The sequence below is a fragment of the Neophocaena asiaeorientalis genome, unplaced genomic scaffold, assembly GCF_003031525.2.
Source record: "Neophocaena asiaeorientalis asiaeorientalis breed wild unplaced genomic scaffold, Neophocaena_asiaeorientalis_V1.1 scaffold445, whole genome shotgun sequence".
NCBI lineage: Eukaryota > Metazoa > Chordata > Mammalia > Artiodactyla > Phocoenidae > Neophocaena > Neophocaena asiaeorientalis.
Window position 1 is genome coordinate 716,897 of NW_020172783.1, and position 14,841 is coordinate 731,737.

The following is a 14,841-nucleotide window of genomic DNA, read 5'->3' on the forward strand; positions in this document are numbered from 1 at the left end:
CCACATAATATAAAATGGCGAAAATCTCCCACAGATCTCCATCTCAACACCAGCAGCCAGCTTCACTCAACGACCAGCAAGCTACACTGCTGAACATCTTATGCCAAACAAATAGCAAGACAGGAACAAAACCCCACCCATTAGCAGAGGAGCTGCCTAAAATCATAATAAGTCCACAGACACCCCAAAACACACCACCAGATATGGACCTGCCCACTAGAAAGACAAGATCATAAATAAACAAAATTGATAAACCATTAGCCAAACTCATCAAGAAAAAAAGGGAGAAGACTCAAATCAATACAATTAGAAATGAAAAAGGAGAAGTAACAACTGACACTGCAGAAATACAAAAGATCATGAGAGATTACTACAAGCAACTATATGCCAATAAAATGGACAACCTGGAAGAAATGGACAAATTCTTAGAAATGTACAACCTGCCAAGACTGAATCAGGAAGAAATAGAAAATATGAACAGACCAATCACAAGCATTGAAATTGAAACTGTGATTAAAAATCTTCCAACAAACAAAAGCCAAGGACCAGATGACTTCACAGGGGAATTATATCAAACATTTAAAGAAGAGCTAACACCCATCCTTCTCAAACTCTTCCAAAATATAGCAGAGGGAGGAACACTCCCAAACTCATTCTACGAGGCCACCATCACCTTGATACCAAAACCAGACAAGGACATCACAAAGAAAGAAAACTACAGGCCAATATAGAAATGCAAGTCACAACTACAATGAGATATCATCTCACACCAGTCAGAATGGCCATCATCAAAAAATCTAGAAACAATAAATGCTGGAGTGCGTGTGGCAAAAAGGGAACCCTCTTGCACTGTTGGTGGTAATGTAAATTGATACAGCTACTGTGGAGAACAGTATGGAGGTTCCTTAAAAAAAAAAATAATTATACTCCAATAAAGATGTAAAAATAATAAAAAATAAAATAAAATAAAAGAGCAAACGTATCATTTGCTCATGATCCTATGAATCAGCAACTTGGTCTGGGCTCAGGGAAATGTTTCTTCTTTGAGGCTTGTCTGGGCTTACTCATTAGCCTACGGTTAGTTATCAGCTTGGCTGCGGTGGATCAGTCCAAGAAAGTGTCACTCTCATGGCTGGGATTTGGCAGATTGGCAGGATACTATGATTGTCTCTTCCAAGTGACCTCTCCAACAGAAAAGCTTGGAATTTTTCACATGACCGAAGAATTCTAGAATAGTTTGTATGAAAGTTTTAGGCCTAGATTTGGAAGTCACACAATATCACTTCTGCCACCTTCTATTGGTAAAACAAGTCACAACACAAGCCCAAATTCAAAAGGTGAAGAAGTAGCCTCCACCTGTCAATAGGAGGAGTTTCAAAGACTACGTAGCCACTTTTAATATACTATAGTAAGAAACTTCATTAAATATATTTAAAAATCAAGTGAAAGTCAGTCATGATTAAATATAATTTTAAACCTGGGTGTAATAAAAAAAATCTACTTCATGTACAAGAAAGTATGACACTTTGTGTAAACTTTATGTTTACTTGTCTTTAAAATTAAGCATTTCTAGGGTTTCCCTGGTGGCGCAGCGTTTTAGAGTCCGCCTGCCGATGCAGGGGACAGCGGTTCGTGCCCCGGTCCGGGAAGATCCCACATGCCCTGGAGCGGCTAGGCCCGTGAGCCATGGCCGCTGAGCCTGCGTGCCCGGAGCCTGTGTTCTGCAACGGGAGTGGGCACAACAGTGAGAGGCCCACGTACCGCAAAGAAAAAAAAAAAAATTAAACATTTTATGAACTTATACCTAAGTTCCTTTCAGCTTTCAGCATCAAAGTCTCTGATATCTCTCTTCTAGATTCAGTTCTTCTATTATTTTAATATCTCTAACATCTCCATCATCTATCTATTAAGAAGGAAAATTACTTAGTGTGGATGAGTTGTCTCTGGGAATTATCTAGTATTACTCCTTCCCTCTCAATGGATTAAAAGTCATTTGCTAAGCAAACCTAAAACACTGGGGATTAATATTAGAATTATCAATGTCTGCTTTCTGATTCTATAACACTACAGTTTGAAAAATGAAGCAAAAGGCAAAGTTCCAGAATATTTTTCATATCTGGATGATTTCTAATCTTGATTCTGTGAGTACATTCATTCAACTATAAATATTTATTGAGCTTCTTCTTGTTTGAGGGGGGGTGAAGCACAGAAGGAAATTAGTAAATATTTATTGAGAATTTACACTTCTCCAGGAAATCTTTTACATCCTTTACATTTATTAACTCATGAAAGAGACATATAGAAATCCTGTTCATAGGCACTATTATTCTCGTCATTTTATAAATATGGAAACTTAAGTAAGATAACCTACTCAGGTTCTCTTGGGGAAGAAGTGATCTAGATGGGATTAAAACACAGCAGTCTGGCCCCTGAACCTAAGCACTTGTATATTGCATTAACTGAAAGAAAAGCATGAGACTGTAATTTCAAAACTCCATGTACGATTTGGAGAAACATTGTGCTAAGCACCAAGTGTGCTGCAATACAGAAGACCAAGAAGATTAGTTTTTCTTGATGTTGGTGGTCTTTATAACAAACACTCTCCATAGTCAGCATATACCGCTGAACTAACCAAACATTTTTGCCAGGAGAGATGCTCACTCACCACCATTTACTCATAGATACATATAAAGCATCTTTGTGTTTGGGAAGTATTGTAAAAATTTTGGAAACCTAAGAAAAGTATCCCTTCCAAGTTGATCTTAACCATCCTTGACAGAAATTCATAATTACTCTCAATGCCTAAGAATATTTAAAAGGGTAATTTACAATTACAAAGGAAATAAATATCCGAGTTATATAAACATTAAACTTTGATTACATATATAGTATATGAGGTTATAGGACGTAGTGGCTTGGAGAATAGAGCCAAGGTCAACGTCTCAGGAACAAATTCTGCTAAAAATTAATCAAGAATCACAGATCATAGAAAATAAGCTCTTAGATGAGATTCCATTGCCAGGGCATGCAAGGCAATGTGAAGGAAAACAGAGCATCAAATGCCAAACAATCAAAGTAGAAAGCTGGTTGGTGAATGAAGTGGGAGGATGAGTAGGCCTATCTGGAATAAAAGACTAAACAAATAACCCAAAGACCAAAGTTTCTAAGATAAAAATTAATCAGGAAGCATAAGTCATAGAAAATAAGCTCCTAAATGAGATACCATAATAAGCACATGCACAGAAATGGGAAGGAAAACAGGGCACCAAATAACAATCAAGGTAGAATGCTGGGCTGTGAATGGGGAGGGTGCATTGGTCTGTGAGAATATGACTAAGCAAATAATCCAAAGCCACGAAATTGTAGGTAAAATCCAAAGCTTAGAGAAATTGTAGGTAAATAAGGGGACAGAGGTGAAAGCGATTGACACAAATAGACTTTTACAACCAAGACAGTGTTCCAGTCTGACTTTCCAGAAGTTTTTTGTCATTCCTTGAATAAGAAGCCATCACAGCATTGCTGATTTATTCTAGGAATAGAAACTAACAAAGGAGATCCTTTGACCAAGTTATAAACACTAAAGGAATATTTTTCAGCTTTGGGCAGGTGAGTCTCCTTTATCACTCATTCCCACTTGTTCATAATATTTATTTTTAGCTTTTCCAGTATTTATAATTTTTCTGGAGACCAAAGAGACAAGTTTAGATATGGGAAAACACTTCACAGTCTAAATCATGTGATACTTCCTTAGCCTCCTATCCTTTCTAGGCAGTTATCAAGCAGCCTTCCCTTTATATTAGATTGTAGTAATTGATACAGTCAGAATGTTTCAAATTTCCTAGGACAGAAAAAATAAATGACATAGAGATGGAAGTGAAAGACATCATTTCATTTAGTGCACCTCATTCATCATGCCATTTCTTGATCACAGATGGTCCAAGAATTTAGTCCCACAATAAGCTTTCTTCTTTAAAACATACAAGAAAGTGTGAGACTTTAAGTTATGCAAGGGAAGGTTATTCATTCTTAGTGATATATGCATCATTAGGGAAGCTTCTTAAACCACTGAGGTTTCTCTTCTTGCCTTTCTCTATACTCCTAGAGGAAATTCAATTTCCTATGAGTAACCTGTTTATTCTCTGGTGGCTAGCTAAGTGACACTGGAGACCAGATTGAAATAAGTGTGAACAGTGCAAATTCATCATGCTGCAGGTCCTTGTTTAATGTGGAAAATCATTAATAATCTTTAGAAAACAATCTCTATGGGGGTGAGATCAAGTTGGTGAAATAGGAAGGCCCTGAACTTACCTCCTCCCATGGACACACCAAAATACAACTATTCAGAAAGCAACTATCTTTGAGAACAACTTGAAGACTAGCATAAAAGATTTCCCACAACTAAAGATATAAAGAAGGAGCCACAACTAGACAAGTAGGAGGAGCAGAGATGCAGTCTAACAAGGACCCACACCCTGGGGTTGGCCACCCACAAACAGGAGGAATATCACAACCACAGACGTTCTCCTCCAGGAGAAAGGGGTCTGAGCCCCCACTTCAGGCTCCCCATTTTGGTAAGACAGGCCCCCAGAATGTCTGGCTTTGCAAACCAGACGGGCTTACATTCGAGAGAACAGGAGACCCTGTAAACAGAGATTCTATTCTCAAAGTGTGCACACAAAATCTCACACAGTCTGAGTCCCAGTGAAGAGGCAGTAGTTAAAAAGGCAACTGGGTGAGACCCACTTGCTGATCTTGGCGAGTCTCCTGGAGAGGCATTGTGCAGCTGGGACTCCACCTAGGGATGGAGACTCTGGTGGCAGCCATTTTGGGGATCTTGTTCTACCATGCTAACACTGGCAAACACCATTTTGGAAGCCTCTCTCTAACCTATTAGCACCAGGGGCTTGCCTGCCAGTAGGTCCATGGCAGTCACACAATGCTGGGTCATCCTTGGAAGATGGGGATGCTCAGTTAGTTAAAAAAAAACAAAAGTTTAAAATGTTAGAGCATTAAGTAAAAATGCACAAATATCATCAATGTGATACAAGCACAATGCTATGCAGGAAAATGACCATTTAGAATGTAATATTCATCACATACTTAAATAATTACAGAGAGATATTGACTTAGAATTAAAATCTGTTAGTTACCTTGAACATGTAATACATAAAACAAGAATTAATCTTTAACAATTATTTGAACCTGGGTTCAAAGGTGCAGAGGGGAGAAGTTATTGTAAGCTATGTAAGTCTCTCACTTAACATGTATTTTTTTCCTTCTCTTTTTTCTGTATATACGTTTGTTTAAATTATAAAACACTGGCATTATTTGTTCATCTTGACCAACACAGACTTGAAGCTTTATTGCTATATCTTCTAAGAAAAAATGGATACAAATTTACATATATTCATTTTCCTATTTTCTTTTTCAGGAAGACTCACTAAATTGTGTGAATTGATGGGGGAAACTGATATTTGACTGATAAGTAGCTATTGGGACTTTGAATTTCTCCACCCACTCTTACCAAATTTTGAATTTGTTGGAAGACTCCACAGCAAACCTGCCAAACCACTGCCTAAGGTAAACTGGTGTCTTGAATAGTTTTCTATTCCCAGTCCAAATACTGTCTTATGGAAAAGAAACGGACAATATATAAAATTTCTTCACACCATGCCCTCACCTATTATGTGTTTCAGGTTTTATTATCACTGAACATTCTGAGCTACATAACAGTCGTGAAAAGTAAGAGAGAAATGCAAGATTGTGTGGATATAGCCACTATAAAAAAGTCTTCCAACACAAAAGAAATTATATTTTTTTTCAACAAATGTGTATTCTTTGTCTGCTAGATACCAGATTCTACACTCCGAAATGAAGAAGGAGGGGTGAATGAGATAGACACAGTTGTAGTCCTTAGGGATATTATAGACTGGTCAGCCAGAAAAACTATAAATGTTAAATAGTTATTTACAATCAAGTACAAATCACAAAATGCATAAAACTGAGGTAATGTGGGAGCTTATCTCTTGTATTTTATTAAAATAAATTGCAATGAGGTATTTAAAAGAATTAAATTCTGATAATGTGATATTAAAAGTGGAAATATGTGAGAGTATTCAAAGGTTATGGAATCTGGTGCTTTAATATATGGTACTATGATAGCTAGGAAATATACAAAAGCCAAATCCTGCCGGTAGTGCCTTTCCTATAAAATATGGATGCACAAGAAAAAAAAGAAAAATGAGGGAGGGGGTTTACTTACCTATCTCATTGGAGTGGTGTGAGAATAAAATGGTCTAATACAGTAATTCTTCATTATATACAGATTCTGTATTTTCAAATTTTCCTACTCACTAAAATTTATTTGTAACCCCAGAATCAATATTTTTAGTACTTCATGGTCATTCATAGCTATATACAGAGCAGCAAAAAAGTTACTCACTGGACGTGCATGTTCCCAGTTAAGCATTGAACAAGGCAATCCTCTGCCTTTTTGTTGCCGCTCTCCTACTGTAAATAAGTGTCCATTTCAGGTCTAATTAATGCCACATTTTTGCATTTGAGTGCTTTTTGTTGGTGATGTCGCTGTTTGGAATGGCCCCCCAAGGAGAGTGCTGACATGTTTTCTATTGTTCTGGAAAAGAAGGCTGTGATGTGCCTTAGGAAGAAAATATGTTTGCCAGATAATCTTCATTCCATTCCATGAGTTATAGCACTGTTGGCTATGAGTTCAGTGTTGATGAATCAACAATATATGTTAAACAAGGTGTCTTAAAACAGAAACACACATAAAACCAGCTTATGTGTTGAGCAGTTGACAAAAATGTTGCGACAAGAAGCTTGGGTGAAACCAGGAGCAGTGATTCATTACTCACAAATGACATGTTTGTGGCAACTTTATAGAACATAATTACTAAGAATAAAAAGAATCGACTGGATACATAAAGCTCATACACAGTGCCAAGGACATAGTGCTTGATAAATATTAGCTATTGTGACAAATTTCTTAGTGCCCCTTTTGACAAAAGGAATTTGTCTCAGAAACCAAAGTAAGAAGAAGAAAATGTTAAAATTGTATTTGAAGCTTTAAGCAGTCTCACTAGTATCTAGACTGGAGGGATTCCTTCTGATATATGCACTTGTGTATGTGTCATACTGGCAAACTCATGATATTTTTTCCCAAAAATTTGTTCTCATCATATTTGAGATCAAAGAACTTCACAGCACAAAATAGAACAGAAATTATTGTATCCTGATAATACAATTCATGGAAATAAGCCTCTCTCAGGAATTGGTTGTAGTGGTGCATTAAAAATCATCCAGTAATGCATAAAGATATAGCTCTATTTCAATCATGTAAACTGCCTGACCTCACTAGCTAGGCTTGGAAACAAATAAAGTAAAGTAGATATCAGAGAGGAAGTGCCTAGTTTAGTATTAACCTGCACAATAGGCTACAAATTTTAAAATGTAAATGAAAGTTTTCCATAACGTTATGTCATGAGCCCCAATTAGTTCATAGATAGCCTGATCAGATGTTTTACCCAATAAATCACACTCTCGTGGAGTAAAATCCACCCAAAATAAACAATTTACAGGCAAAATCTGTCACATTCATTATAAGTCATAGCATTAATTCCCTTAAAATATCTGGGCCATGATCAGAAGTAAAATTAAATTTATACTCAAAATTTAAACATCCCATATAAAAATAATGATAATATTTGATATTGTAATTTCATTAGGTTTTGAATGAAAATAGAGAGAAATAAACTACAGGAAGTTAAAAAAAAAAAAAAACTACAGGAAGTTTTGAAAAGCTATTTCCTTAAGAGAGATGAAATTAATATAGCATGCCCAGTGTTATCAGAGCATGAGGTAGAAAGAAAAAGGAAATAATATTTTAAGATAAGGAAAATTGCTTTCATCAGTCTTTTTCTCTTTCAGTCAATTAATGTAATATCACCAGAAGTTTAATAGATCAGAATCTTAACTGAGGATTAAATTTAGGGAACCTGTCAATATTGGGAATTTGAAACACCAATAAATAAATAATAAATTGTGATTAACAAATTCAGAGTCATTTATTTATATATAGATGATTTAACAAGAGCACTTTCGTTCTTTTACCAAAGCAATTATATGTAACCTCATAATCAGGTTATATTATCATATGTAGCCTTTATAATCAGGAAAGCCTGTACACCAAAAGAGACATCCTGAAAACTGCCAAGAAGAAAAGTAGACCAATTCAGTAACAAATACACTGGACATAGAATGACATAAAATCTCAAGAAGCCGAGCTACAGACAGATTCTCTGTTAGGAATTCAGGTCCTTTTAAATATTTGTCTTCTGTCAACTCCTCCAAACAACACCAAAAAAAATCCAAACAAACAAAAAATACCTTGTTGATCAAGCAAGGCTAGGTTTATTTGACTTATTATAGGAAACAAGAACAGCACTTTGACAGAGTTTTATTACTTTTCAGCAGAGGAAAGTCAGGGGAAGATAATTCTAAGGTGTTGGGGCCAGATTGGTGATATCGAGGAAGAATTTGTAAAGTAAGGAACAGTTTGGGACTGGGCAAAGTTCAAGGCATAACTTTGGATTGTTGGACACAGTGAGGTCAGGTCTTGAATTTTGTCTGGGTGAGCAAGCCTCGTGTTTTAATAAGCACACTATTTTACTTGGTCACAATCCTGTCATCCTGGGACAAATTACTAAGTCATTGTTGCTGGAACTTAGCATTATTTAACACATAACTAGAAAAAAAATTCCTGGTCCTGCTATTGTTTGAGACATGGAATAAAAATTACACTGTTTTCAAAACTCACTTAAGAAAATTAAACCTGTGCTGTCACAACGTAAAATGTTCTTCACTGGAAACTTTCACTTTACTGCTGTCTCTTGTTGATAAGTAATAAATAAATCACCATACTTGCCTAGTAGTCAATGATTATACATTGATTAAAGAAAATAGATTTCATATTACACATCTTTTTCCAAGGGGGTTTAAGGTTTGGCATGTTAGAAGATGAGGCATTCTAACAATACTTCTTTCTTTAGAAATATACATATTCATTTCCTTCAAACAAACTAAAACAAGAATAAATGAAACAAACAAACAAAACTCTCTCTTTCTCTCTATGCTGATGCCCCTTTGTAGTACAGCAAATTATTTCTTTTCAGGAAATCAAAAAGTTGTCCAAAGCTCTGGAGAAGATGGCATTGTATTATTTAGTTTGGGCTCAATGGTCCAAAACCTTCCAGAAGGAAAAGCTAACATGATTGTATTGGCCCCTGCCCAGATTCCACAGAAGGTATGATACATTGCCTTTGTGCTGAACAACTACTTGAATGACTCTCTTTAATGTCTATGGAGTGGGTCCATTAAAATAGTTTTTGCAAGGGGGAGAGAATTTCATAACACAATTAGATCAAAATGAACTGGTATATCTGTTTTTCTTTTGAAGTCAAATTTTTAAATAGTGCAAGGGGGACTCATGTGCTTAAATATTCCAATTCAAGTTTTACTTTGTTCTCAGAGACACTTCTGTATTAGAGGTTATGTGTGAGGTTTCAGTGCTATTAAATTAATAGTAAGAACACAAGAATGTCCAAATCTAACTCCACAAATGATGATTTTTCCCAGAGGAGTTCCTGGGGGACTGTGGAAGTTCTGAGCAGCAGAGAGACATTGTGTTACAGTTCAGTTAGTAGCTGCACTCGATATTCAATATTCAAAATAGAATTTTGAAAAAGGCTGAGTTGAAGCATAAAGATTCAAATCCTTCTTCCTGTTCCTGCTCTCTCTTTTCCCAAGATGAAAAGAGCATATATCTTTTTTCTTTCTTTCTTTCTTTTTAAAACATCTTTATTGGAGTATAATCGCTTTACAATAGTGTGTTAGTTTCTGCTTTATAACAAAGTGAATCAGTTATACATATGCGTATGTCCCCATATCTCTTCCCTCTTGCGTCTCCCTCCCTCCCACCCTCCCTATCCCACACCTCTAGGTGGTCACAAAGCACCAAGCTGATCTCCCTGTGCTATGCGGCTGCTTCCCACTAGCTATCTATTTTACGTTTGGTAGTATATATATGTCCATGCCACTCTCACTTTGTCCCAGCTTACCCTTCCCCCTCCCCGTATCCTCAAGTCCATTCTCTAGTAGGTCTGTGTCTTAAAACCAGTCGTTGAGTAAAAGACCAAGAGAGACCCCTGGGAGCCATGCTTTGTTTCCTGTTAAAGCAGAGAAGGGTGATAGGAAGAGGCATAGGCTCTGAATTTAAGGTCTCTTAGTCCTGCCCATTAACAACTTGGCCTAATCAACATACGGTTCTGACCAATTGGATTAACAGCTACTTTCTCAGAGGTGGGGAGGAAGAGGAGAGGCAAAAACTGGAAAGCATGGGAGTAGTCAGGGTTAGCACAGAGAAAATTACAGAAGTGCTCCCTGGTAAATCCTATAGTTATTCTTATGACAGTATAAATCCATCTGAGCTCTCTCACTAGTGGTGAACTACTTTCCACCTTCAGGCATGATCTAAACTGCCCCAAAACAACCCAAACAATTTTTATCTTCTACAGCCTGGAATCAGGCTGACTGCCTTGACAAGTAATAGACAGCCACCTACCTTAAAAAAAAAATTGCCCCAGTAACCTAGGATTCCTTGGGATTTCATCCCATTGAGAAGTGAGAATTTCAGTAACCATGAATTCTTTGGGCTGGATATAGCATATTCGATACCTTCTAAATTAGTGTTTTCCGTTGTATAAAATGCAGTTAGATCTCCTGAAAGCATAAACTGCTACTTTGCCTATTTTAGCATATAATGGTCAGTGAAAATTAATGTGGCATTGTCTTTTTTTAAATTTTATCACTTGTATTATTCTTCAGTTCCTAGCTTTATATAAAAACGTGTAAAACTGTGCATGGATAACTCCACTCTTAGAAACTAGAAACTTTGAGGGAAAAAAACTGAGATAATATCTTGAAAAATTCATACTTAAAAGATTATAGGAGATTGGTTCAAGATGGCAGAGTAGAAGGACGTGCTCTCATCTCCTCTTATGACAGCACCGGAATCACAACTTACTGATGAACAATCATCGACTGGAAGACACTGGAACTCACCAAAAATGATATCTGACATCCAAAGACAAAGGAGAAGCCACAATGAGATGGTAGGAAGGGTGCAGTCTCAATAAAATCAAATCCCATAACTGCTGGGTAGGTGACTTACACTGGAGAACACTTATACCACAGACGTCCACCAACTGGAGTGTAGGTTCTGAGCCCCACATCAGGCTTCCCAACCTGGGGGTCCGGCCACAGAAGGAGGAATTCCTAGATAATCAGACTTTGAAGGCTATTGGTATTTGATTGCAGGACTTTGACAGAACTGGGGGAAACAGAGACTCCACTCTTGGAGGGCACACACAAAGTAGTGTGCACATTGGGAAACAGGGGAAGGAGCAGTGACCCAATACGAGAATGAACTAGACCTACCTGCTAGTGTTGGAGGGTGTCCTGCAGAGGCGGCGAGTGACAGTGTCTCACTGTGAGGACAAGGACACTGGCAGCAGAAGTTCTGGGAAGTACTCCTTGGTGTGAGCTCTCCCAGAGCCCGCCATTAGCCTCACCAAAGAGCCTGGGTAGGCTTCATTTTTGGGTCACCTCATGGCAAACAATGAACAGGGAGGGAACCCAGCCCCACCCATCAGCAGACAAGTGGATTAAAGTTTTATTGAGCTCTGCCCACCACAGCAACAGCCAGCTCTACCCACCACCAGTCCCTCCCATCAGGAAACTTGCACAAGCCTTTTGGATAGCCTCATCCACCAGAGGGCAGACATCAGAAGCAAGAAGAACTACAATCCTGCAGCCTGTGGAATAAAAACCACATTCACAGAAATATAGACAAGATGAAAAGGAAGAGGGCTATGTACCAGATGAAGGAATAAGATAAAACCCCAGAAAAACAGTTAAATGAAGTGGAGATAAGCAACCTTCCAAAGAAAGAATTCAGAATAACGATAGTAGAGATGATCCAGGACCTCCGGAAAGGAATGGAGGCAAAGATAGAGAAGATGTAAGAAATGTTTATCAAAGACATAGAAGAATAAAAGAACAAACAAACAGAGATGAATAATACAATAACTGAAATGAAAACTACACTAGAAGAAATCAATAGCAGAATAACTGAGACAAAAGAACAGATAAGTGACCTAGAAGACAGAATAGTGGAATTCACTGCTGCAGAACAAAGAAAAAAGAAGAAATAGAAAATATGAACAAACCAATCACTAGTAATGAAATTGAAACTGTGATTAAAAATCTTCCAACAAACGAAAGTCCAGGACCAGATGTCTTCACAGGTGAATTCTATCAAACATTTAGAGAAGAGCTAACACCCATCCTTCTCAAACTCTTCCAAAAAATTGCAGAGGAAGGAACACTCCCAAACTCATTCAATAGCCACCATCACCTGATACCAAAACCAGACAAAGATACTACAAAAAAAGAAAATTACAGACCAGTAACACTGATGAATATAGATGTAAAAGTCCTCGACAAAATACTAGCAAACAGAATCCAACAACATATTAAAAGGATCATACACCATGATCAAGTGGGATGTAGCTCAGGGATGCAAGGATTCTTCATGATACACAAATCAATCAATGTGATACACCATATTAACAAATTGAAGAATAAAAACCATATAATCATCTCAATAGATGCAGAAAAAGCTTTTAACAAAATTCAACATCTATTTATGATAAAAACTCTCCAGAAAGTGGGAATAGAGGGATGCTACCTCAACATAATAAAGGCCATATATGACAAACACACAGCAAACATCATTCTCAATGGTGAAAAACTGAAAGCATTTCCACTAAGGTCAGGAACAAGACAAGGATGTCCACTCTCACCACTATTATTCAACATAGTTTTGCAAGTCCTAGCCACAGCAATCAGAGGAGAAAAAGAAATAAAAGAAATACAAATCGGAAAAGAAGAAGTAAAACTGTCACTCTTTGCAGATGAAATGATACTATACATAGAGAAACCTAAAAATGCCACCAGAAAACTACTAGAGCTAATCAATGAATTTGGTAAAGTTGCAGGATACAAAATTAATGCACAGAAATCTCTTGCATTCCTATACACTAATGATGAAAAATTTGAAAGAGAAATTAAGGAAACACTCCCATTTACCATTGCAATAAAAAGAATAAAATACCTAGGAATAAACCTACCTAGGGGTACAAAAGACCTATATGCAGAGAACTATAAGACACTGATGAAAGAAATTAAAGATGATACAAACAGATGGAGAGATATACCATGTTGTTGGACTGGAAGAATCAACATTATTAAAATGACTATACTACCCAAAGCAGTATATAGATTCAATGCAATCCCTACCAAACTACCAATGGCATTTTTTATGGAACTAGAACAAAAAATCTTAAAATTTGTATGGAGACACAAAAGACCCTAAATAGCCAAAGCGGTTTTGAGGGAAAAAAAACGGAGGTGGAGGAATCAGACTCCCTGACTTCACACTATACTACAAAGCTACAGTAATCAAGACGATATGGTACTGGCACAAAAATATAGATATATCAAATATAGATCAATGGTACAGGATAAAAAACCCAGAGATAAACCCACGCACTTGTGGTCAACTACTCTATGACAAAGGAAGCAAGGATATACAAGGATATACAATAAGTGGTGCTGGGAAAACTGGACAGCTACATGTAAAAGAATGAAATTAGAACACTCCCTAACACCATACATGAAAATAAACCCTAAATGGATTAGAGACCTAAGTGTAAAACTGGACACTATAAAACTCTTAGAGGAAAACATAGGAAGAACACTCTTTGACATAAATCACAATAAGATCTTTTTTGATCCACCTCCTAGAGTAAGGAAATAAAAACAAAAATAAACAAATGGGACCTAATGAAACTTTAAAGCTTTTGCACAGCAAAGGAAACCATAAACAAGACGAAAAGACAACCTTCAGAATGGGAGAAAATATTTGCCAACGAATCAACAGACAAAGGATTAATCTCCAAAATATATAAACAGCTCATGCAGCTCAATATTAAAGAAACAAACAATGCAATCCAAAAATGGGCAGAAGACCTAAATAAACATTTCTTCAAAGAAGACATACACATGGCCAAGAAGCACATGAAAAGCTGCTCACCATCACTAATTATTAGATAAATGCAAATCAAAGCTACAATGAGGTATCACCTCACACCAGTTAGAATGGGCTTCACCAGAAAATCTAGAAACAACAAATGCTGGAGAGGGTGTGGCGAAAAGGAAACTCTCTTGCACTGTTGGTGGGAATGTAAACTGATACAGCCACTATGAAGAACAGTATGGAGGTTCCTTAAAAAACTAAAAATAGAATTACCATATGATCCAGCAATCCCACTACTGGGCATATACCCAAAGAAAACCATAATTCAAAAAGACATATGTACCCCAATGTTCATTGCAGCACTATTTACAATAGCCAGGTCATGGAAGCAACCTAGATGCCCATCAACAGACAAACGGATAAAGAAGATGTGGTACATATATAAAATGGAGTATTACTCAGCCATAAAAAGGAACGAAATTGGGTCATTTGTTGAGACGTGAATGGATCTAGAGACTGTCATACAGAGTGAAATAAGTAAGAAAGAGAAAAACAAATATTGTATATTGACGCATGTATGTGGAACCTAGAAAAATGATACAGATGAACCGGTTTGCTGGGCAGTAGTTGAGACACAGATGTAGAGAACAAACATATGGACACCA

General features: G+C 37.0%; 1 pseudogene; it reads left to right on the forward strand.

Annotated features, from left to right (window-relative positions):
- The window catches only part of LOC112397403 (UDP-glucuronosyltransferase 2B17-like), a 13,392-nt pseudogene extending 2,463 nt beyond the window's left edge, over nt 1–10,929 (forward strand).
- Nucleotides 10,930–14,841: the final 3,912 nt, after the last annotated feature.